Here is a 27,025-nt window from a genome sequence, read left to right as displayed (position 1 = left end):
TTCACTCCAACCCCTCCACTGCTGAGGGAGTTAACTGTGAACGTAGGTCACCAGGATTACAGTCAGGATTCTCCCTCTGTTCCACAGAGCCAAGCTCATACTGACATTATTTTCAAGGAGATGTGTGATTGAAAAGCCTAAAACAAACTCAAGCACAGGCATTCAGGCTGAAACAATCCTGATGGTATACTGTCTAACCAGTTCAAAGTGTGTTGCAATAAAAACACAAATTTATTAGAAGACAATAAAAAATAAGTGCTTTCGTCTAAAATCATACATACTTCTTCAGATAATAGTGATAAATCATGTGATGCCCCTTATATACCAGCTGACAGATTTCATTCCGATATCCGTGAAACTTAAAACTTATTACCATAAAGTAAATATTGGCCATTAAAAAATGTATATTTACTTATATTATCTGCTTGTAATAGGTAATTAAGTTAAAATATATAATAGCACTAACAAAATAATTTACAAATTAATAATCAGAATGTAACAGCTTACAAGCCCAGCATAATGAGAAAGTAATAGGTTAAGATATGTAATATATACATGGGTGTACTTAACCCATTGAAATTACAGTTCACCAAACTGCAATTTCGTGACTTCGTTTTCATGAAAGTGCATTTATTCAAAAAGCTGCACCCCCCTCGGAACTTGTATATATTAACTCTGAGATTGCACTACAGTGGAGAAAAGAGAATATTCCCTTATATATATATATGTATGTATAACTGTTCAAATACTTAATTTGATAGATCACAAATAAAAATATAGACAAGCCACATAACTGTATATTAGAAAATGTAACTAACTGTTGTAACTATTTTGGTATGCTTTTATCTTAAGAAGGCTGTTAATAGATATAATTTCATTGAGTCCTGGGGATATAGTCGCATTCAGAAAGATCGGCCACCAGAGTTCCCATTGCTTTAATATAATGGGCCATGGGCTGCCCCTGGCGGTGACATCTACTTGCCCAATAACAACAAAACAAAAATTATGTCCATTATTTAAAGCAATATGTTTGCACAATGCATTAGTTGGCTTAGTCTTGTTGATGTCGTATATGTGTTCGCAGATGCATTGTTTCAGCTTGCGCTCTGTTTTGCCTATGTAATAGGCAGGACAACAGGTGCACACAGCTGCATATACAACCCCTGAGGTGTACGGTAAGTAAAACATCTTGGTATTATAATTTTCTTGTTGTTAAGCATTACATCACCTCCACAATGAATGAATTGGAATTGTGTGCAACTGCCATATTTTGATGTTTTCCATTATAGGATGCACTCTTACCAGATATATGGTCAAATATATTTTTGAAACTTTCACCACATTTATATATAGAAACCGTAAAGAAAAAGGAATTCCAAAATCAAATGGAATCTCTGATGGCCCACTTAGAAACTGCACTATTGATTATTTCCTGTGAAAAACACCAACTGGGGAGTTCATCTACAAGAAGCTGAATTCAGCCATAAGGACTTTCATCAGTTTTACACTTGACAAGGTGTAGAAATGCCCATCAACCCTGCAAAGTTCTAAATAGGAGTAGCTTTTCTGTCTGGTGCTAAAAGCATGAGAAACTTCCAGAACAAATCTAATGACTTGATGCCTGTCTGAGGTTGTACAATGTCTGTTGTTCTAATCCTACCATTGGTCTCATCTCATAGTACCTTGACTTAGGGTTCAAAGCCTATTCATATGTTTATCCTGTCTGCATTTATATTTCTGCATCTGCTGCTACTTAGTCATACCCATTGTAAACACAGACCGTTTCAACACTCTCTTCCTTGCAAGGTAACCCAATGAAAAGCATATTAACCAGCTATTATAACCCACGTGGAATAACTACCAAAAAGACCATCTATTGGCGAGTACCTCACACAACTGTAATTTCCAACCACTTCAGAAGACTCTGAAATATAAGATTAATGCATCGTTCCTCCCATTAATAGTCCAATGTTGTTGGTAGTGTATGTGATGAAAATGTCTGGTGTCTCCTCAGGAGCCATTAAACCAGTCTACTCAACTGAAGTCACATCCATTATGGCCCTAAAGTACAGGAAATGAGCTAAAACACACTACAGATGAGGATGTAGCCAGGAACTATTTTCTGTGTAAAAAAAGGAATTATTTATTTCTTCAGAGTTTTGGTGAAATGTTTTGAAATTAGTGGGGTAGATAATGAATGGATTAATATATAAAATAAAGGTAATGCCTTTTTCCCCACACCATGCCTCCAGGAAAGGTAACGGACATATTTTAAACCATGGAAAACCTCTTATTGCAGCACTTGAAGTTTGACTCTGCACACCTTTACAAAAGCATCATAGGTTGTATAAAACAGTATACCAGCTGATCAGTTTAATGTAATTTAGGGTGACTATATCCCCTAGAGGAAATTTTAAGACAGGTAGACCGATTATACCTTACTTATAGATGTAGTGGTGATTGTCAAACACTTGGGACATGATACTGGCTGCCTGCTATAAAGGCATTTAATGCAAAAAATGTATTTTCCTGTAACTGAATCACTGAATATTGTACTTAGTATAATAGTAACTGTATAAAATGGAGTCATGTTGCTGTTGTACAGACTTACCTAAAATGTAAGAAAGGTAAATGCTTCTGTTCTGGATTCCCTCTTCCCATCTCCACCTTCCAAATACACACACACGCACTATTATTGTCCTTTGTTACACAATCTAATTTTAATTTGCACAGTGTGCTTACGTAAATTATTTGAACTTTTCTTCATAAGTCTGCACAACCATGCTAAAATTATGTCCTATTCATATTTAGAGCAATTAAACAGTGAAGACATGGCACTGTGGTTTACAGACTTGAGGCTAAGAGCATTTCATTCCGCCATTTTCTACTTGTGTACTGCATAATGCTTAAACAGTGTGCACTCAGTGGTCACCCTTGAAAAGGACTTAACTGATTCACAGACAAATTATGAAACAGCGCTGGTGCTTACTGAACTTAACTGATTCACAGACAAGTTATGAAACAGCGCTAGTGCCTACTGGATTTACCTAATCCACAAACACATTATGAAAGCTCCTGATTAAAACAATATCTGGCAGCTCAGAAATGGGGAATAGAACTGGTAGCATTTGATTTTCTGAGCCTCCAGTTACATCATGTGCAGTTGCTAGCAATTCACTTAACCAAATTGTACATCACCTTTGTAAACAAGCACTTCTGCAGAGTGTGTTTATGTAGTTACTAAATAAATAATTAAATCATGCGGCATAACTAAGAAAATGTCACTACCATTTTAGTTTGTTACATACTCTGGATTGAAAAAAGTACCTACTATAATGATTTGTTTTAGTAATTCTAAGCCTGCTGGGTGAGCAAGGTTGCATGCCAGAAGAACCAGAAAACTTAAAGAATAGCTGTACGTCTGGTTTTGCAATGCACTCTAGTTTGTCATCAGCTCGTTCTGTTCTTTTATCTGGTCCCCTTTCAGTAACAAGGTATGCAATTGCCTTCAGCTCATACGGCCCTTAATGTAACACATTTTAATGTTCCTCAGACTGCTCTTTTTAGGCTACAAGCTGAATAACAATGCTTTTCGGAGTCTTTCTCACCATGAAATTTGTACTTTACTATATTTGGTTACTAGATGAACTTCTGGATTGATAGCATTCTGTCCCATTTTTAACTCACAAAAAAAAAATTGAGAGAGAGATTTTTTTTTTTCAGAAAGCACAAGCTTAGCTGCTGTGCATCTGTTGGAACACCAAGCTTTCAATTAATCCAGATGCCCAATGATAGTGTTATGCTTCACCTAATTCCCTGAAATTAAACTTGTTGAGGTCTCAGCTCCCCAAGTTCCACTTATCAGGGATTCACAGGAGCTGAGCTTGTGCTAACTTCCTGAAAAAAAATGTCTCCTCCTATTCTGTCAACATTCAAAGGCTGTATTTCACTCTAGCACTGGTACACATTTTATGTCATGCAAACATGTACATTAGCAGAGAAAAGATCAGCCAGAGAATGGTAGAAATCAAAACTGGAGAAGGAGAAAGGAGAGTTGGTACCAAAAAGATGGAAAGGAAATCCATATACTCGTGGTATATAGTGAGAACTTAACATGCCTGCCCTAAGATAACATTTCTTTCTGTCTTTTCGATAATCATTTATTACATGTGGGTAGACCAGCAAGTTGTATAATGAATAGCAGCAGCTCTGTTGCAGTATAGATATTGGAGTCATGGGTCTTTAACATTTTCAAGTTATCTGACTTTACACTGAAAGCATCCTACCTCACTTCCCCCACAGAGATGCTTCTTTCACTAATTCTGCCCTTGGTATATGAGAGTTGTTGATGTTCATCATTAGACCACTGTTGCAGTAGCCTAAGCTATATGAGACATATACTGCCAAGGATTGGACAACCAGTTAGCTTTCAAAGCTTTAGGGCATCTTCCACTAGCCCTAACCACTGACCAGCTTTAGGAGAGCAGTGTAAGGTCAGTAGTTAAGAGTACCAGACTCAGAAATTTTTTTGCCATTGAAGAAAAGTCTGTACTGCAGCTTTGAGGGATTGACAGTTGGCTTGCACTTCTATGGGCAAATAAGTACCCCATTGGGAAATACCTTTTAATTTTACCATTTTTTTTCTGAAGTAACAGAAACTTTTCTGTCAAAATATGTTACTGAGAGTAAGGACTAGTGGTTGTCACTAAAAATATTTTTTACCTCATACCTTGATTTTTTAGTAGCCGCGGTGGTGCAGTGGTAGCATTGTTGCCTCACAGCAAGAGGTTCTCCTGTTCAATTCTCGGCTGGAGTGCTTTCTGTGTGGAGTCTGCATGTCCTTCCCGCGGTCGAGTGGCCTCCAAAAGACATGCGTGAATGGGCGTGCCTTTGCTGAAGGTTGGGCATCAGGCTGGCAACTCAGCACCATAAAAATCTACTGCCAATCATTAGTGGACCAGAGTTCCGCTGTGGCGACCCCTAACCGGGAAAAGCTGAAAATACAAACAGCAACCTTGATTTTTTAGTCAGAAGAGCACTATTATAAGGTTCCACTACCTGCTTGTTAGACACTTTTTCAGTACAGATAAGCATTATATATCCACATAAAAAAACAACAACAAAAAAATTAACTAGAACAAAAATATATGAGGATTGCAAACTGTCTTTACAAGGTGTATTTTACACATTGTTTGGGCTGTTTCTAGAGCAGTTGTTACTGGGCCAGTAAAGAGATTTACCTGGCTTTGTTCTCAGAATTTACCAGATGATGTCAAATCTGAGCTTCTAAATGCCCTCCTATATAATAGTAGTATTTGGCCCTTGCTCTGCTGAGATCTATACAAAGATTTGATGAAGGTTGTGTTGGGGATTACCCTCACTTTTTCCCCCTTCATGCCAAAATGTAATAGAAACTTTCCTTGTGGTTCAAGTTATGTTTATAGGAAAAATAATAAATCTCAGCAAGGCGCAAGTAAAGGGAATTTCAGAACACTATAGCAAGGTGGTTTATAAAAGAAGGAAGAGTTTTCCCAAAACCATGGACAATCTGAAAAAGTAGACTGACTATATGCCCCATCATACTTTCCCTCTCCCCACCATGACAGTCCAGTAAAACGTTCCCTAAGTGTAGGTCTTCTTTTTTGTAACAGCAGATAAATACTTGGGTACTGAGAATCATTTAAAAGGCTAAAATTCACAGTGGAATGTGATTCCTCCTTTTCAAGGGATTTCTCTACATCAGTCCAATTAAACCTATTTGTTTCCTCCTGTCCTAGATCAAATGCTATTTAAGTGGGTTATAGAAAATGTTCCCCCGGATCAAATAGAGTTTTACTCAGTAATTTGTTTAGTGCCAAAGAAGGAAGGAACCTAGGGACTTGTCCTGGGCCTTTCTTTTCTAAATCTTCCCATCAAAATCTCAAAATTCGTAATGCTAACTCTGCAGTCTGTGTTACCTCTATTTCCATCACTTAGCTTTCTAGCAACTATGGATGTAAAATATGTTTGCCATCATATTTCTGTTCTCAAAGATTGCAGATGCTTTTCATGTTTTGTCTGTGTGTGGTTTACATTTTCAGTTCTCTGCTTTACCATCTGGATTGGCAATCGCTCCAAGAGTGTTTACAAAGTACCTAGGTCCTCTAATGGCCCATTGCAGTAAATGCAAGGCATTCACGTGTTTTCTTATTTAGATGACTGTTTTATTTCTGCAGATGTTTTTACATGTTGTTAAGAATTTCTGGCTTGGGTAAAAAAAATTCTCAGTCTGGGATTTCAGATGAACATAATGAAAGTTCTTTCATCTGCCTCATGGGATGGTGCTTCTGGAATGTCGTTTGAATGTATCCTTCATGATGTTTTTTTTTCTTCAAAACAAAGTAGAGTTTTACAAGGAACAGTTTCTGATGTTTTCCACCTAGACTCTGGCATTTGCCAGGGAGTCTTGGTTGCATGCCTCTACGATTCTCATGATTCCTTTGGGTAGACTTCACATGAGGAAAATTCAGTGGATCCCCAAATGAGTTTGGACCCAACTCCAGTACCTCCTTTCATTTCAGATTCTAGTAAAGACAGTTATTCTGGTAGGTTAATCAGCTATCTTTTAACCTAGCTCACCCCTTTCCCTTCCGTGCCCTAGTGAGTCTTTAGACTTTGCATAGGTAGCTGTATCCAAGGTTGTGAACGTTCATTCTCTGGAATACATAATACAAATTAAAATAGAAAAATGTCAAATAAATTATGGCACTAATAAATACTGTCAAATCTTTGAACCATCTATGGATTCCTGATGGAGAATATCGATATCTGTGCAGTAACAGAAACCTGGTTCAAGGCTCCCGAGAGCACCCCAGCACTATTAGGTTATACCTCATACCATGCTTTTCGGCCCCAAAACTCGGACCAAACCACAAAAGGAGGGGGAGTATCCATGTTCATCAAAGATACCCACACCACCAGGTTAGTGGCACTGCACGAAGCATCGGAGACCATTCATGTGCAACTAACAGTGGGCAAGACTGCCTTTCAGTTTGTAGCCTGCTACAGACCACCTTCCCAAACTCAGGAACCCCACTCAGCTTTCCTGAGAACACTGGAGAATATGAAGGTCTCTCCAAACACCATCATATTGGGTGACTTCAACTACCCAAACATAAACTGGGAGCACTACTCAAGCCCCAACACCCTCGCCCAACGGTTCCTAGAATTTATAAACTCAAATGCTATGGAACAACTGGACACCACTCCCAGAAGAGGGGAAAACATATTGGACCTGATCATCACTAACATGGGGACTCTATGTTCCCTATCAGAGGTATACCCCTCATTGGTAAGATCTGACCATAAATTAATCTCACTGGACATCCATATCCCGTCCCCACCCCCAGCCAAGGAAACCACGGTGAAGAACTTCTCAAAAGCAAACTTCACACTTCTCAAAACTGAGGTGAAATCCTTCAAAGCCCCCGGGCCTGTGGAAAATACCGCCCAAACTGCAGAATCCTTTACAAATGCATTCTATGGACACCTACAGTAATGCATGGATCGTGCTATCCCAAATAAAACCAAGACTCACTCCTCCAAAGGCAGGAGACCTGTCTGGTGGACCCCAGCCATAAATAAGCTATAAAACAGAAGGAGGAAGCTACTACATGATAGAGCAAAATCCCAAAAAGGGAAGGCATCTCTGATCAGTACTAGCAAGAAACTACGATCCCTCATAAAATTATCTAAGGCCAGCTTTGAAAGAAAAATTGCACAAGACGCTAAAGATAATCACAAGGCCTTCTTTAGTTATGTCAGGAACCTGGGTGGCAACTCCCAGATATGCTCTGAGTTAGTGCAAAATGACAAAAAATACACTGAACCCACAGACATTGCCAACATCCTGGCAGACAGGTTCAGTGCAAACTTCTCACCCCTTACCCCCCAAAAGAGCAAATGTCTATCCCAACAGAGTGTAGCCTCCCTGACATCACAGATGCACAGGTGAGAGCTGCCCTCTCCAAAGCAAAAAACACAGCATCAATGGGACCGGACGGTGTCCCGGGCTGCATCTTACATGAGCTCCAAGAAGAACTGAACCCTCATATAAAGTCACTGTTCAATCTCAGCCTTAGTACAGGATATGTACCCAAGGAATGGCATACAGCAACAGTGGTCCCACTCCACAAAGGTGGTGCCACAACGGACCCCGGAAACTATCGCCCTATAAGCCTGACTAGCCTGGTCTGCAAAGCTATAGAGCATATCATCATGGAACTCATAAACAAAGACATTGGGAACCTCGAAACACTGGATCCTACCCAATTCGGCTTTGTTAAGGGAAGATCTTGCCTCTTGAACCTGGTTGACTTCTTTGATACAGTCACCAAGGCCATAGATGAAGGGAAGGTAGTCCACACAGCCTACCTGGACCTCGCAAAAGCCTTCGACACAATACCCCACTCGGGCATCATAAATAAGCTCACCAGCTTAAATATCAACCCCTATGTCACAAGATGGGTTGCAAACTGGCTTAGGGATAGAACCCACATAGTCAGAATTGCAGGTGCCATGTCAGACTCTAAACCAGTTACAAGTGACGTCCCACAAGGCTCAGTCCTGGGGCCTCTCTTGTTCGGTATATATTTCTCTGAGGTACAGGCTAACACGGGAGGACTATGGCTGACCAAGTTCGCAGATAACTGCAAACTGGGTGCCATAATCGACTCGCCGACTGACACAAGCATCCTCCAAAAGGGTCTCACAGAGACGGATAACTGGTGCCAGAGCCATGGCCTAAAGCTAAATGCCAAAAAGTGCATAGTCATCCCCTTTGGGAAAAACAAAGTGCCCACAAATTACCACATAGGTGGTAATCCATTAAGTACGGAAGAAGTAATTAGGGATTTGGTGACTCAAGTAGATAGCAATCTCTCCTTTGACAATCACATTGCCAAAGTGGTTAGAAAGGCCTTCTATATAGCCCACCTTATCACAAAAGGGTTCACATCTAGATCAAGAGAGGTCATTGTGCCCCTCTACTCATCACTAATCACGGATCAGACCCATAATTGCATACAATGCCCCATTTGGGATGTACCTTACCCGACACCTGCAGCAACTGGAAAGACCCCAAAAGTACCTCACCAAGAGGATCAAAGGACTCAAACAGATGCCCTACGCAATTAGGCTAAAGAAACTCCAGCTCTACTCAGTTGCTTACCGCCTACTCAGAGGCGATCTGTGCCTGACGTATAAAACCATGTCCAAACCAGAATTAATGGACATGCTCCACCTCAGGAAATGCAAATCCCTTAGAGCTACACGCTCCATGGACTTAAACCTCAGCACAGAAATAAATAGGACATGCTGGAGGGACAGATTCATATCCCAGAGGCTCCCCTCACTCTGGAATAAGATCCCAATCCATGTTAGGCAGAGCTCCACAATGACCCTCTTCAAGAGAAATCTTGACGAGTGGATGGGAGATCGTAGGTTTGCCCCTGGGATCTCTTCTGTGTCCCTACTAGACAGAGACACAGTAAACTAACCTTAAAGGGCTATCTTCTGTGACCTACTATACAGAGGCACAGTCAACTAATCTAAAAGGGTGGCGAAAGCCAAACACACTCTGGCTAGGCTTATAAATGCCCTAGGGCAGATAGCCCAGTATCAACCTATGAATCTATGAACCTTCTTCTACTAATCACACACAGCACCACAGTGATGTGGTACATACACTGGAGGGGGGACCAGATCACACCCCTTTTTGCAGACTAGTACAGTAGCCTTAACTCAACAGTCTGACCCTCAAGGCTACTTTACATTCTGCCAGGGCAGAAGGCTCCAGCAGGCAACCTGAGAAGGACCAGGACAGAACCCCACAAATGCAAGTTGTACCCATGGGTTCTTAAGGAATTGATCCAACTGTGAAGATGCGTGAAATAGATCTGTTTGCCTCCATTCACAACAGACAGTTAGAGCTTCTGCTGCAGGACTCCTTGCACAGAGTCCTGGAAAGCTCATGCATTTTCATTTCCATGGACGGAGATGTTTCTGTGTGCCTTTCCACCCTTTTCCATGATAACTAGGGTTCTCCTAAAGATTCTGAATGACTGTCCAAGGTTGATGCTGGCAGTTCACATTTGGCCCAGACAACAGTGATTTTCCCTTCTTCTCAAAATGACAAAGGGCAGTTAGCACAAGCTTCCTCACAGGATGGACAGAGGTTGTTTGAATATACTCTAGCCTTCAGTTTTTACAATTCACTGTCTGGATGATAGAATTTTTATGTTTTAGGCACCTGTTTTCTGAGGATATGCAGCATGTGCTAAAGGGTGCTAAGAAACCTGTGTTACTAGAAATTCATATTTGCTAAATGGAGATGTTTTCTAGTTGGTGCCAAAGCAAGAACCAGAATCCTGCTTAGACCCTGACACCTCTTGTTGCATATTACTTGTGTATGTTATCCCATGGCCTTTCTTACTGTTCTGTCAAAATTCATCTGTGCACCATCTCTGCTTGTTTACCCATGGATCCCCCCTTTCTTCCCTGCCTCAAGTTAAAAAGTTTTGAAAGGGGTTTTACGTATACATCCACCTAGAAGACAGGTGGCTGCTTCTTAGGATCTTAACTTAGTACTGGATAAACTTAGACTTTTTCCTTTTGAACATGCCCATGATGCTTATCTGAAGTCCTCATCTTGCAAAATAACGTTAGTCATTGCTCTGACTTCTGCAAAGAAGAGTATCTGAGTTACAAGCTCCTGTGGTGATGCAGGCCTAACTCCTCTTTCACAAAAATAGGGTAAATTTGAGTGGTTCAGAGTTTACTTAGAGCCAGGCTGTCCATCCCGTTTTCTATTCAGAACCAAAAATAGAGGAGAAAGATTTCTGCACACTTTGAATGTTCACATGCAGCTCATATACTACACTGACACGACAAAACTTTCAGGAATTCTAATCAACCATTTATTTCCCATGAAGGTAAGAAAAAGGGACAGTCCGTGTAAAAAAACAGACAATTTCTAAATGGTTGGCTCGTGCTTTTGCTAGTTCTCAACATAACAAAATACTTATGGATAAGATCAGGGCTCACTGTGCGCATCTGTACCAACCACAACAGACTATATTCTTTCTCTATGTTCAGAGCAGGCTTTGCTAGGACTGTTACTCCTCCCTCCTGCCTTTCATTCTAAGCCCTGGTATTTGTCCCATACAGCTTAGGCTAATGCAACAGTGATCCAATGATGAACATATTGCAGTTGCGTAAGTAACCTTGCCATAATAGTAGATGTTCAAATAGATCACTGTTTCAATACTCCATCCTCTCTTTTGTTGGATATTTTCCTTTTTCCTTTCTCCTAGTACATAGCTAGGTGGCAGGCCTGTATCCTCTGTTCTGAGACAGGAAAGCTCTGAGTATGTGGTGTCCTAGTCACTGAATTTATGATGCTCTCTTCTAGCTGATTAGTGTAAGTGAAAGTTGTTCTAAAGTTTTGGAAGCGGGCTAGGCCTAATCCTTGGAAGAAAATGCTACATATAGCTAAGGCTGCTGCAACAATGATCTATTCAAACATCAACTGTTGTGGTAAGTTTACATATACAACTATACTTCCCAGCACAAATCTCAAAAATATCACCTGTGTTGGGATTCTTCTCAACTATCCAGATTTTTACAAGACTGCCCAGATTTTTGAGTCATATTTTTAGTCTGTGCCTCTTAGAATTTGTTGTTTTGTGGCAAATCTTGGAGGATTAAAGTCTGTAATAATGACATGCAATCTGAGTTTCAGATTTCATGTCTTTCGGAAAATGTTTGCTAATGCAAACCCTTTTCTTCTAGCGACCTTCTAGTTTATAAGAGCAATATTTAAAATTTGTCCCTGATTGTGAGCCTTTGTCTCCTCCATTATTTTGGGCCTTGTCCAGATTTCCTTTCTCTTAGAAGTTGAGAGATGTGGATAGAAAAAGAAGTTATGTACTCACCATAACGTTCCATCTGAGTAGTTGTACTTCATTTGTCTTCAACCTGTGGGATACGGATCCATATCGGATCCGCGCTGGCAACTTTGCTAGCATCAGCTCCGAGCTCCAAACTCCTCCCCTTACCCATAATACACCTCCACTGCCTTCCATCCTCAGATTGAGTTTGCTGAACTTATACTGAGACCCCAACCTGGAAGATTTACTTGTGACATGTACTGCAGCCCGTAGGCTGATCATACCCCAAGGTCCGGGGGAAGGAGGGAGGGACGGTTGAAGACAAATGAAGTACAACTACTCAGATGGAATGTTATGGTGCATGCATAACTTCTTTATCTGAAGTAGTTTACTTCATTTGATCTTCAACCTGTGGGACAGAGGCCCCAGCTACTAAACTCCTGGGAGGCCCTCATGGAAGAATATTCTGGAACACAGCAGAACCAAAGGATGCTCTCCTTCTGGAAGTCAAATCCAATTTGTAATGAGAAATAAACGTGTGAGATGAGGACCAAGTAGCTGCAGAACAAATATCATCCAAAGACACTCTAGACCAAAAGGCCGCAGACATAGCCATGGACCTAGTGGAATGAGCTTTCACCTGACCTGGAGGAGACATGCCTCTGTCCTTATAGACCTGCAGGATGCATGAAGAAATCCATCTAGCTATAGTGACCTTGGAGATAGGTTTCCCCAAAAAGGGTTTATAGAGGGATACAAACAATTGATTGGATTTACGGAAATTTTTTGTCCTGTGTTAATAGAATTGTAACTGTCTATGAACATCCAACATGTGGAGTTTGTATTCCATCTTGTTCGTAAAATTAGGAAAAAACACAGGCAAATTGATAGACTGATTGATATTGACTGATGATGCCACTTTAGGAAGATAAGATGGATTGGTTCGAAGGGAAACACTATCTTTGTGAAAAAGCATGTACAGAATTTTGATGGACAAGGCCTGTAATTCTGAAACCCTTTTTGCAGAGGTAATAGCCACCAGAAAGGCTGTCTTCCAAGATAAAAATTTTAGATCTGCAGACGCGGCAGGTTCGAAAGGCGGAGCGACCAAAGCTTGAAGGACCACAGTAAGGTCCCACGGGGGAACAGGATCTTTGACTGGGGGGCATAACAAAAAGGTGTCTTTGATAAAGGCTTTACACAGTCTGGAAGAGGCTAAGGAGGCAGAATTCTCGCCTACATGAAAATGAGAAATGGCAGCCAACTGAACTTTGACAGTAGAAGAACTAGCTCCGTGTTGAAAAATAGCTAGAAAATCAAGAATGGCAGAAATAGGAGCAGTGAAAGGGTCTAAACTTCTCTGAGAGGCCCAAAAAGAAAAACTTTTCCACTTGCTGCGATAAACCATCCTGGTTGAAGACTTATGAGCAGCTACCAGAATAGATCTTACTGAGGAGGATAGTCCGGGAGTCCTAGCAATCATGGGAACTGGAGCAGCCAAGCTGTGAGCTTCAGGCTGTCCAGACTCAGATGGGGCACCCCCCGAGGGGTGTGAATTTAAATCCTGAATGGGATCTAAGATCCAAGGCGGAGTGAGAAGGTGAGACCAAAGGAAGGGAAACCATACCTAGCGAGGTCTAGAATGGGGCAATGAGGATCACTTTGCTCCCGAGTCAACGAGCTTTCTGTAGAAACCTCAGAATGAGAGGTACAGGAGGGTAAGCATACAGAAGACCGGGAGGCCAAGCATGAACTAGAGCTTCTCTGGGGGACTCCCCCGGCAGGGTGTTCAGAGCGAAAAACTTCCTGTACTTTGTGTTGGAAGGAGATGCGAAGAGATCGCAGCAAGGTTGACCCCACTTGCTGAAGATCTGTTTTGCTACTGACAGATTCAGAGACCACTCGTAAGGCATCAGAATGGTCTGACTTAGCCTGTCCGCTAGGATATTAGACCGTCCCAGAATATGCGTTGCGATGAGAAAGCGACTGATGGAGATAGCCCATTCCCACACTCTCATGGCCTCGTGACAAAGGGGGTAAGATCTGATCCCTCCCTGTTTGTTGATATACCAGACCACTGACATGTTGTCTGACTGAATTGCAATCATTCCCAGAGGAAGAAAGGCATGAAGGGCCTGCAGTGCTAGAAGGGCCGACATCATCTCGAGGATACTTATATGCAAGCTGGTCTCTATGGGGGACCACAGGACTTGGACTATCCTGTGCGAAAAATGCCACCCCTCCACCCGAGTTGGGAGGCATCCGTTGTCATTGTGGCTTGGGCTGGGGCTGGAACAAAGGGTCGTCCCTCCAAAATGTCCGGAGAGCTCATCCACATTAAGAGGGACGACTGACATACTCGACTGAGTTGAATTGGATATGTCAGTGGCAGTTCCAACAGGGAACATTGAACAGCTAGAGTCCACTGTAGAATCCTCATGTGTAACTGAGCACACGGGAGAAGAGTTATGGTCGCCGCCATCGATCCCAGAGCCCTCAACACTGATTCTGCCATTGGAAGATGACAATGGTAGATCAGGGAGACATGAATCCTCAGGTTTTGAACTCTCTCCGAGGTCAGGAATATTTTGCATTGAAGAGTATCTGTCCTGGCACCAATGTAGTCTATCACCTGTACAGGGTCTAGGAGACATTTGGATGTGTTGATTGTGATCCCCAAATGCAGGGCAAGTGTCAGGAAATAATCCCTGGTTTGGGAAAGTAGAAGCCTGGTGGGAGCAGTGAGGAGCCAATCGTCCCGGTACGGATAGACCTGAATCCCCTGAAGCCTCAGGTGAGCCACTACAAATTGCCATCACTTTGGTAAACATGCTGGGGGCTGTGGTGAGACAAAAGGGTAGGGCTCAAAATTGGTAATGATTGACTCCTAGCCAGAAGCAGAGGAACCCCCTGGAGCTTCTGTGCATTTTTATGTGATAGTAAGCATCTTAGTGGTCTAACGAGTGCATCCAGTCACTTTCTTGCAGGTACGGCATGATGGACTGTAATGTGACTATCCGGAACTTCTCTTTGGCAACTGACAGGTTCAGGGTAGAGATGTCCAAAATGGGCATTAAGTCCCCTGTTTTCTTTGGCAACAAAAAGAACCTGGAGTAGAAGCCCCATCTGGACTGATCTGGGGGGATGGATTTCATGGCTCGTTTTCCTAGCAGCTTGGAAATGTTTTGTGCTGCTGCCTCCCTTTGTGTGGATGGTACGTCCGGAAGGTGTCTGGGAGATATGGGGGAACCCATGAAGGGGATAGAGTATCCTCTGGATATGATTTGAAACACCCAGCGGTCCATTGTTATGGACTCCTATGCCACTGGGTGCAAGGACAATCGTTCTCCGACTGCCTCCAGAGTAGAGCAGTCGGGTAACCCCTCAGGGTTGCTGCCTGTATCTGTCCGAGAAAGGTTCTTGAGACCCGAAGTTCCATGGACTCCCTCTGCCTCTGGGCCGGCATCCATTCTGTCCCCCTCTGCCTCTAGGGGAAGAAGAGCCCTGAGTGTCCCGGGAATACTGTGACTTCCAGAACCACATCTTCTTTTGCCCTCTGTGGTACCGGGAAAAGGACCTTTGAGGGTTAGAGAAGCAGATCCCGATGGCAAACAGTGTCTTCCTGTCCTTCTCACTGTGGACTATTGTCTCCTTGATGGTCTTACCGAAGAGTGTAGAGCCGTCATAAGGGGCATTGGCAAATGACGCCTTGAAGGGTTTGGAAAACTGACATAACCTGAGCCAGGCATTACGCCTCATGGACACGCCAGCCCCAGCCTCCCTAGCCGCTCCTTCCGTAGCATGGGAGAGGAGTCGCTTGGACGTGTTAGATACTGCTTTTAAGGTGGCCATCCTCACGGAGAATGAAGCCTTGTCCTCCTGCGACATGGACTTGGGGAGAGACTCTTCCAGCTCCTTTACTAGGTTGCTTTGGAGTCTGGTGACATGGGCCAAGTAATTCAGCGCCCTAATCGAGAAGGTAGCTGAAGCATGCAACCGCTTCCCTAGGTGGTCTATCATCCACGACTCTTGCTCAGGAGGGTGGACTGAGGAACTCTCCTGGGCAAGTTCTTTCTTAGTGGCCACTGCTACCACCATGGCGTCCACGGGGGAGCTCTTATTCCAAGATGGCCTATCTATGGGGGGGGCTTAGGATTTTATCAGGTCGCTTCGGGATAGGTTCCATGGTGTCCAGTTCCTTCCATGCTCCATCATCTAAGTCCGTGTCCTCGGTGAGGGACTTGGGAGAGTCCAGCTGCCTCCTCTTGCACGTATGCTTGTGAGGCACATCTCCGGTGGGGCTCTCTGGAGGGAACTCGCAAGTAATTTGTTCCTTGGGGAGAACTGCCCTGTGCTCTTCGAGCATGGGCTATCCCTCTGGTAAGATGATGGGGACCATAGACAGAGCCGATGGGGTCTGGGAGGAGTCCGAGGGGGTGGTCAGTGGTCTCGATCTGAGGAAGAGAACCCTTTCTACCACATCAAATGCCAGAGAGCGAATCTCATGAGTAACCAATAAGGAGGTCTGTCTCCCCGGGTCCAATGCGAGAATCGGTGCTGGGCCTGAGGTGGACGGAGCTCCGAGGGAGGGAACCGGGCCCGACAAGGTCGGAGCTGATAAAAAATGTTACCCTCCCTCTGTTCCGACACCCAAGCTCCAGCTCTGAGAGTGGCTCAGATCCAAGCTAGTCAATCCGAAGCGTTCCAGGCAGCTGTCGGCATCGAGGAAGCAGGCACCATTGGTGCTGACCCCCAGACCAAGGCCAACCTTGGATCTGAGTACTCTGAACCCAAACATCGGATCAGATAAGGAGAAATGGATTGAAAGAAAGGAAGTGAGCTCCCGAGGGAGGGGGGGGGGCTGGCAAGACCCCCATCTGGATCTGTGTACAGATAAAGCGCCTCATCATCTTATCCAGATCCATATCGGACAAGGAGCGGGTGGACCGTGACAAGGCCATGGACTCCAACCTGATGGGTTGGGGCAACGAGGCCCGAGAGGCTGGACATGTCTCCTCCGGCTCCGGGACCGGAGCCTAGGGGAGTCACAGATCCGTGCTGTCTTGCTCTGAGAAGCGAGGTCCGGGGACCTCTTCCTCTTTTCCCTCATCTTCGAGACTCTCTCCCTTCCTCTACCTCTCTTCTGCTCCACTACCACAAGCTTTGCTGGAGATTGAGTCCCAACCTGGGAGGGAGGAGAAGCCAGAGGGAGAGAGGAGGGAGAGGCGGTCACAGCAGCCGCTGTGACTGAAGACGAGGAAAGAGAGTCGGAAGGAGGAAAAAGACCTTTGAGGGCCAACTTGGCCTTCCTATCCTTTAGGGCGCCGGGGTTGAAGCCTGCACAAATATTACAATCCACACTCAGGTGGGCCACACTCAAGCACAAAACGAACAGTGTGTGGCCATCCGCTGGGGATAGCTTATGGCCACACGCTGTGCAGCACTTGAAAACAAGCTTTTCAGCCACTCTAAATAACAGAAAGATAGCCTTAGGAAAAAAAGACAGGCAATATCTTTCTAAGTAGCAAACGCACACACACCCACTCACCACACTTGTCTACAGAAAACACTGATGAGGGGAGGGGAAGCAACTACCTACAGCCAGAACAAAGTACTCTAACTATCTAAAAGCACTAACACTTGATGCACCAAGCAAAGGGAGGAGAAAGGGGACCTATACTAACACTAACTGCAAAGTTTAGAAAAATGTAACTACTCACAAGAAGTTTTAAATCCATTGCTAGTTGGAGCTCAGAAGACATGATTTTGAATCAAATCACGGCAATCGAGATCTGGGGATGGAAGGCAGTGGAGGTGTATTATGGGTAAGTGGAGGAGCTTGGAGCTTGGAGCTAATGCTAACAAAGTTGCCGGCTCAGATCCGATATGGATCCGTATCACACAGGTTGAAGATCAAATGAATTAAACTACTTCAGATATGTAGTTATACAGATACCAGCATCATGATTTAATTAGAAACAACATTAAGATAGTTACCATATAGTTCCAAAACTAGATGAATGTATTTTTGTTGTGAGACTGTGAGGCACATTTTTAGCTTAGTTTGGCCCTAACCACAATTTTTTAATAAAAATTTATTTTAATTTTATTTAATTTTATTCTGTACTTTAGATAACTTGGTAAGAGCTGAGCTGGAAGAGCTTGATAGAGTCTCCTTGCTCCTTTATCTGTTTAAAACTTTCATTTAGTGGCTCACTGCTGTTTTTCTGCTATGATGAACATTTCTGTAGTGTTTTCTGTATACAGTAGTGTAGCTAGTAGCTGTAATATAGTTTCCCACCCTTCCTCCCTGTTGATGTCTTGTTTTTATACTTGGTGGCTTTGCAGTTGCCCTCCCCTACTGTAAATTTGATCTGAGACACTCCTCCCAGTCTGGTGTCATCAGCTCATTCTACCTAATACAGAGAGAACATTTGAGAAGGCCCAACCCACTTAGTTTCTTAACCTTGAATTATTTTATATTCCTCCCTTCTCTATTTCCACTTGAAAAACAAAAACACTTTGCTAGAATCTGCCATAGCTAGAATCTCCTTGTGTTCTGACTGAGTGTGCTTCTCAAACAATCTGGAAATATAGAGCTGATAAGTATATTTTTTGGTACTTTTTAACTGTTCAGAGTTCTGCACTGTGTTATGCTTGACTAAATTATTTGTATATTTGCTGCTATTTTTTTCTGATACTCTTAAGTGCCTCCATTTTGATTTTTCCTAATTTACTGCTTTCTGTGCTTGCTTTTAGTCATTTTTTTATTTAATTGCATTTATTTAAACTGTATTTGCTTTAATATTGCTACACACTCAAGTGCTAACTTGCACTGCATTTGAAATGTTTTTACTGCTGCTTTAGCTACTTTTCTGTAAAAAAAAAAACAAAAACAAAAAAAAAAAACAAAAAAAAGTTCTAAGCTTGTTTCCCACCTTTCCTGTAAATTAGATGTGTCCAACCTGCGGCCCTCAGAGCTCTGCCATGCGGCCCTCTACCTCTAACTCCAACATTCATGTACGCATACCCCAAAACACTTTTTTGTTGTGTTTTTCGCGGCCGTGACCTGTAACTCTAACATCGGTGTGCGCATGCACCAAAGCATCCTTCTAGTTTTTATTTTTTTGTGCCAAAGAAGGGTCTTTGTGTTTGCGCCATTATTTTGTGCCAAAGAATCAATGTGTGTGTTCTTGCTGAAGAGGGACTCGTCTATGGATTTGCTGCCATTGCCTTTTAAAGACACAGCACTTAACCTTGTTAATAGGTAAGTATGGTGTGAGTGAGTGCATGCATGAAAGCAGAATGTTTGTGTGCGTGAAAGTAGAAGTGTGTGTGTGTGTTTATGTGTGCATGACAGAGAGACAGAGAGAGACACGTGCACAAAGGGGTTAACATACAAAAAAAGTTAGCTCACAAATGCATCCTACATTAAAAGTACACTTTCATTAAATTGCAGCTTTTCTGATAGGGAGAGTGTTGTATTGAATATGAAATCATACCTCTCAACTGTATGGATTTTCGAAGAATGTGTGGATTTTTGCCTCCTCTTCCAATTTGTGTCTTTTGCTTAGGAAATAAAAGTAGTCATCCAAGGTAATGCAGTCCCAGGGATTAAGAAGGAGACAGCAGCCTAGGGTTAATGGGTCAGTAATGGATTGAGTAATGTGGGACTGTAGCATATAAAGTTTATTGTTTTTTTGACAAACAAAAAAATCACCCAGTACTGTCTTGTCATTGGTGGGTTCTAAGCAGTGGTAGATTGGACAACAGTAAGCATATCTTTGGTGGATCATCAATACTGGCAAATCAAGTGGGCACAATGTCATTTTTTAAATGTTGGGGTTTTAGTGTGTATGTGTGTGTTTGTGTTGGGAGTACTGCAGTAGTAGATGATTATTAAAGTTAGAGACTTACAAACTGTGGAGAATATGTTTCTTTGTTTCAAAACCTGATACTTGGTTACTAGGAATGCCAAAAATAGATTTTTTAAGACATAGCTTCTTGCCATTTACAGTGGATGGATATTTACATTTAATGGACAATGTTAGCAGTATGAGTGTGGTCCTGTAGAGATCTGGAAGATGCTATGTCTACCACTGCCAATGTCTTGTAAAGTGACCTGGAAATGGATATTGGGATGTTACTGAAAAAATACAGCAAGTGGGCTTTGAAATGTAGTTTAATTAAACAAAGTGCACTTGCAATTGACAGACCATAATTTAATTTATTTCAGGTAGCCCAGATCCTGGTAGATTGTATACCATTAGACTTAATTAGAGAGAGGTGTCATTCTTTGGAAATAAGCAGACCTAGTTTCAGTGAAAGCTCTGTGGTTGTTTGCAGGTAGGAAGTTGCAGGATGTGGAGCCAATGTGTTTTATTATTTTTAATGGATTTGTCATTTCAAAGTATGGTTTTCTTTGTTGCAAAAGAAGGCAGGATTGAATGAGCCATGTAATGTTTAACTGACAATAATGGGATAGAAACATTATGCGTAATGTATAATGTTTGCAGCTGCACTTGTTTCAATGGTGTCTGTGATGCATAACTATTTTTGGGCCTGTGTCCCAATTGTATTTGTCGCTTTGTCCAGAATTCTTGCTCTAAGGTTGAGAGGTATGGTTCCATGCTAAATCAGAAGGTTGTATTTACCTTGGAAGACTTTTCAGCATAATTATGGGAAACAGAGCGTCTTTTTATTTCCAATATAAACTGCCACGTAACCTTGCAAATAACTTTCTTATTACACTACTTTAATTCTTTTGGAATTGACAGGTATGCTTCATTGGTTCGGACGTAAGCATGGTGTGCTGTGACTGATTTCTTGCAGCAGTCTTCTGTGGCTTACTTATCACAATAACTTTTCTTTGTTTCTGGGTGTGTGATCAATTTAACAGTTTTAAAGATGTTTTCCAAAATTAAATAAATACATAATAAGCAAAAAAAAGTAATCCTTTCTTCACTTTGAGCTATTGACAAAGTGTGGGGATATGTTTTTTCAAAAGCGATGGTCAGCATTACAGCTTAGTAAACGGTCAGTCTGTGAATAACTGCTGCACAAATTAAAATGTCTGAATGTCAAATGGCTTTAGTTTGGAGGGAAGCTATATGTTTACTCCAGTATGTAGTATGATCTTAGAGAGTTTATAGATTTCTTATTGATTTAATTTTTGCTGAGCAGTTATTTGTTGATTTATTGATGGTCCTTTTGGTGGTGGGAAATTGCATGGAGGAATCCATTTCTGTTATAATTTTTTTTTCAGATATTTTGACTTCCAGACAATTTCAATCAGTGAGACTGTGTTATGTGATTACTGAGGTTGCCTATTTTACAAGTAGGGGCTCCTTTTCTGTGTGTGTGTGTGTGTGTGTGTGTGTGTGTGTGTGTGTGTGTGTGTGTGTGTGTGTGTGTAAGAGAGAGAGAGATTTAATATATATACTGAATATATTTTTGCAAATGGAATTCTTAGTTAAATAGGCCCCTCTTCTTAGACAAGTTGACTTGAGTAACCAATATTAGATCTTAGCCATCCAGCTGGGAAAGTTTAGTATGTGGATTTTCCTTCCGGTTTGATGAAGGCTATGCTACTTACTTAAGGAGTGCATTCATGGCTATCCATCCAGTTGTAGTGTTGTTGAACTACATTGTTTGATAATGAGTGGAGATTTTTACAGAAGCTGAAAGTTTTTGTGTCAAGAACCTGTCCATACAAAGTGGCTTGTTTATGTTGCAGTGAAGGCTGTGGTCTTTGTAGCGTGTCTTTTAAATATAACCAGTATTTCTGAGGTGGAGAAAATCTCTTAAGGCAGGATCTTTCTTAGCCTGGAAAGCAAGCCAGTGATGAAATTTATAGTAGCCAGTGAAAGACAGAGGAAAGCAAGAAGCTTTTTAGTCTGTTTGGATAACTAAATTAACTCAGTGCTTTGACCTTTTTTGTCAGAAATGGTTGTAGTCTTCTTTTGGCACGGTGTTTTGCTGAGGCACGTGCCAAAAGGGGTGTTGCGATCAATAATTGTTCTTGTAAAGGAAGAATACAGGGATGTTATGACCCCCTTGTCCCTGGATGAGATGCCCTTACTAATGAGGTGGGTCATGTAAAAAGCTTTCTGTACAACGGAGAAAACGTGGTGGTCAAAAGTCAGGTCTCTATCAACCTGGGTGCCCAAGCATCTCACGACTGATTGCGTGCTTACAATATTGTTATTAATGTGATAATTTGTGGGGACATCACTCTCCTCAAAGGGGATGATTGTGCATTTTTTGGCATTTAGCTTGAGGCCATGTTTCTGGCACCAGTCATTTGTTTGGGTGAGACCCTCTTGTAGCTTATTCAGAATTGTTTTATTAAGTCAGTAATGTGAATTCTTTACTTTATTGCAAATTTGTTGGCTTATTTTTGTGGATTATAGTATTGTAGGACTGCTAATGTTGACACTGTATGTAGATGGACTGCTGGAGTGGTTTTCCCAGTGAGAAATGTAAGTGCTGTGGTGAATATCTGTTTATTTGTTAAAAAAATCTATATATTAACTAAGATGTTAGAGTTAACTGTTAGATTAGAGAATTAAAATCAGAATGAGAATTAGAATTTTAAGGCAAATATTAGGCATTCATTACATTTATTAATTGTTCAAATGCACCTACATTACAGTCAGGAGGTCGACTTTGGCCTCATGTGGCAGCGAAAGAGTTAACTATATGATATATTTTATATGTGGCCCCAAGACAATTTCTGTTCACTCAATGCAGCCCCGGCAAGCCAAAAGGTTGGACACCCCTGCTGTGAATAGTCTAGTCCAGATACAGATTTGTTGTATCCAGGACTGCTTGGTATCTTCAACAGGTTTTTGTAGCAATTATTGTAGCACACCTAAGTGCCATCAGCACTAGTTGTTCTTCACAGAAATAGCTCCAATACTTAGTTAAGACCACCCCTCCTGGCATGATTAAAGAGCAGTTTCCTGTGCTTTTTCCTATTAACCTGGTGCACTTGGGCATTCTATGGTAGTGTAGCAACTGCCTCATGTACACAGACAGCCCTCTCCTCTCACCAAATTGGAAGCTATGCACTCTCCAGCCAAGACCGGACTAGCGGGTCAAGAGGAGAAGGTCAACATCTGCATCACACCACATGGAATACATAGCCGTCCAGAACACCCACTATCATAGCTCTCACATAAAAACACAAACTACACACCCACCTTCGAGGAGGCTCTCAATAGAAATTTACCAAAACAGCAGATACCTCCAAGACAGAAACACACTTGACTACCACAACACAGCACAAACCACAGGACACATAGTTCACCTCCACAGTGTGCCCCTCAACCTAAGTCCCTAAGGCCAAACATCTTGCCTGATACACTAATTTTAGGTGACTCAATAGTGAGGCACACAGATGTGCCACTCACTAGGTTGAATAAGGAGAAGGTAACAGTCAGCTGTCTATCAGGTGGCAGAATCCGACACATATCACACACACTCAGGTCACTCCACAACAAGTACAAGTATGACTCTGTCATTGTCCATATAGGTGTAAATGACCTGAGACTCACCTCCCTGGACTACATGAAAAGATACATGGTGGAGCTGTCGGATTATGTGACCCAGGCAGGTATGACACTAACCCTGAGCAGTATCCTACCGTCACCCAGAATGATACTGCAGTACAAACAAAAAATGATTGACTTCAATAATTGGCTAAGTTTCATGTTTCATTCTAAGGGGATCCAGTATCTGTCTGCTAGGGAAGACATGATTGACAGACCTCGATGCTTTGCCAGAGATGGCCTACATCTGTCACCCCTGGGTTTCCGGGTACTGGCTAAGGCTCTTGCCACCCCTATAGTGCCTTTTTAGGCAGTATTCCAAAGATCAAATTACCACCGTAACAGCTATAAATAAATGCAATCTGAGGGTCATGCTGCTCAATGCTAGAAGTCTAAATCTCAAGATGCACTTGCTTGAAGCACTCCTCAAAATGGAAAACATCAACATTTGTGCTGTAACGGAGACCTGGTTTAGGGTGGCAGAAAGCACCCATGTGCTACCCAGCTTTAACACATTCCACAACTTTGGGCACCGAAACATGGACTGAAGCTCCAAAGGCGGTGGTGTCTCCATATTCATAAAGGATATGCACACCTCCAGACTAGTATCCCAGCATAACGCATCTAAGATACTTCAAGTACAACTAACATTGGGTAAGACGGCGATCCAGATCATAACCTGCTATAGCTCCCCAACCATGTCCCTAGACTCTCACTCCACATTCCTAAGCACCCTGGAATCTGTCAAGGTCCAACACAACACTCACATACTAGGAGACTTCAACTACCCCTCCATCAATTGGGAAAACTACTCAAGCATCAATAGACTGGTCCAACGCTTCTTGGAATTCATCAGTTCTAATGCCCTGGACCGGCTCATTCTGACCCCCACTACAGGAAGCAACATCCTTGACCTGGTTATTACTAACATGGGCAACCATTGCTCTACACCAATAGTCAATCCCTCCCTGGTCAGATCTGACCATAAATTAATCACCATGGAAGTCCACATCTCACCCACACCCGTTGCAAAGGTAACCACCTTGAAAAGCTTCTCCAAAGTTGACTTTGGACTCCTAAAAACAGAGGTGGCTAACTTCATGGCACACATGCCAATGGAAATAGCTGCATGACTGCCGAATCATACATCAATGCTCTGTACAAACATGTACATAAATGCATGGAACTAGCCATACCCAAACAGAACCAAGACGCTCTTCTCCAAAGAAAGGAAGCCAATCTGGTTTGCCCTGCCATTAATAAACTCTACAACAGAAGGAAGAAACTGTTGCAGAAAAAGGTGAAATCCCAGGACTGGAAAAACTCCCTTATTAGCCTCAACAAAAAGTTGAGATCTCTCATCAAATCCTCTAAAGCCAGCTATGAAGGCAGAATTGCGGCAGACACTAAAAACAATCACAAAGCCTTTTATAGTTATATCAAGAACCTCCACGGCAATACCCAGATTTGCTCTGAGTTACTGCACAATGGTACCTCCTATTGTGAGCCAGCAGATATTGCCAACTTACTGGCCAACAGATTGAGTGCCAACTTTACCCCCTCCCCATAAAGAACCAATCACAATACCGGAAGAATGCCAGGCACCAAACATTACTGCAGCACAGGTTTAATCTGAATTGTCCAAGGCCAAGAATACAACTTCCATGGGACCCGATAATATCCCTGGCTGTGTTCTACATGAACTACAAAGCGAACTGGCACCACATCTGTGTGCCCTGTTCAGTCACAGCCTCACCTCAGGTTTTGTCCCTACCGAATGGTGCACTGCTACAGTCATCCCTCTCCATAATGGGGGAGCAACTACAGACCCTGGGAATTATCGCCCCATTAGCCTGACAAGTCTGGTATGTAAAGCTATGGAGCACATTATCATGGACCTGATTAACAAATACATAGGAAATCTCTAAATTCTGGACCCCATGCAGTTTGACTTTGTGAAGGGGAGATCATGCCTGCTCAACCTGGTTGACATCTTTGAGCCAGTCACCAGGGCTATGGATGGAGGGCAACGTGGTGCATACAGTCTACCTCGATCTGGCCAAGGCCTGTGATACCATTCCTCACTTGGGAATTATTGATAAACTTACCAAACTAGGTATCAACCCCTTTATCACTAGGTGGGTTGCAAATTGGCTTACAGATAGAACACACAGTGTGAAAGTAGCGAACTCCAAGTCAGACTGTTGACCAGTCATGAGTGGAGTCCTCGAGGGAGTGGCCCTGTGTCCTCTCCTGTTCAGTATCTACTTCTCAGAAATCCAGGTCAACACAAAGGGACTCTGGCTGACCAAGTTCACAGATGACTTCAAGTTGGTAGCCATTATTAACTCCCCAAGTGATGTAGACATCCTACAGAAAGACCTCAGTGAGACCAATGACTGGTGTTGAAACCATTGCCTTAAGCTTAACGCCAAAAAGTGCATCGTCATCCCCTTTGGTAAAAACTCAGCTCCCACTAATTACCACATCGATGGGAGCCCGCTGAACGCTGAAGGCGTTATAAGAGATCTGGGGACGCAGGTTGACAGCAACCTCTCCTTCGACCACCACATTGCCACTATGGTCACAAACTCCTTATGTGTGGCACATCTCATTACCAAGTATTTTGCATCCAGGAAGAAAGAGGTCATCATCTCTCTCTACTCTTCCCTCATTAGACCAGTCATCGAGCATAATGTCCCATTTGGCATGTACCTCACTAGATACCTGCTACAGTTGCAGGGCCACAGAAGTACCTCATGAAGAGGATCCTAGGCATTAAACACATGTCCTACATGGATAGACTCAGAAGACTCCAGTTATTTTGTGTCTCATATCACCTGCTTAGAGGTGATCTCTGTTTGGTTTACAAAGCCATATCTGACCCAGCTCTGTTAGAAATGCTACATCTATAGAAATCCCAATCCCTCCACACCACACGCTCCAGAGACTTCAGCCTCATTACCACAATCAGCAGAACATGCTGGAGGGACAGGTTCCTCACCTAGAGACTGCCCATGCTCTGGAATAGACTTCCCGTACATGTCATGGAAAGCACTTCGCTGTCCCTGTTCAAGAGACGTCTTGATGAGTGGATGGGTAATAGAAAGTTCACCCCGGGGATCACTCCAGTGGCTGTGCTTGAGGCACTGGGAACTAACATCGGGCAGCACGATGCCAGGGCACTTATATGGGCTAGGCTTGTAAAGGCTGTAGGGCCATTAGCCTAGTACACACCTGTGAACCTATAAGAGCTGTGAAGCACAGTTACCGCTTTTCTAGATTGGTTGGTAACTTGGTCCTAAGAAATTTAATGTGTCACTTTTATTAAGTGATTCATAACCAGTGATCGTTTGTCTGATTTACATGATCCTTTATCAGGTGGATCTCTGGTAAAGCAATCCTTATGAGGCGTTAAAAAGAGTTTCATCCTGTAGGTATGTATTTATATTCTGTCAGATCACTCGCTTACTTTATGGCTGAGCAAATCATTTCATTTGACACTCCTTCTGGCTTATCCTTATCAAGAAGTACTTGTGCCTAATA

At 42.6% G+C, this 27,025-nt stretch overlaps 1 protein-coding gene across 2 annotated transcripts in view; it reads left to right on the top strand.

Annotated features, from left to right (window-relative positions):
* Positions 1 to 27,025, top strand: part of DAPK1 (death associated protein kinase 1) — a 1,440,273-nt gene that overhangs the window by 760,783 nt on the left and 652,465 nt on the right. The window lies entirely within an intron of this gene.

Source organism: Protopterus annectens, chromosome 2.part2 (genome assembly GCF_019279795.1).
Source record: "Protopterus annectens isolate FY-2018-M chromosome 2.part2, PAN1.0, whole genome shotgun sequence".
Lineage (NCBI taxonomy): Eukaryota > Metazoa > Chordata > Ceratodontiformes > Protopteridae > Protopterus > Protopterus annectens.
This window is presented reverse-complemented; position numbering and strand designations above follow the sequence as displayed.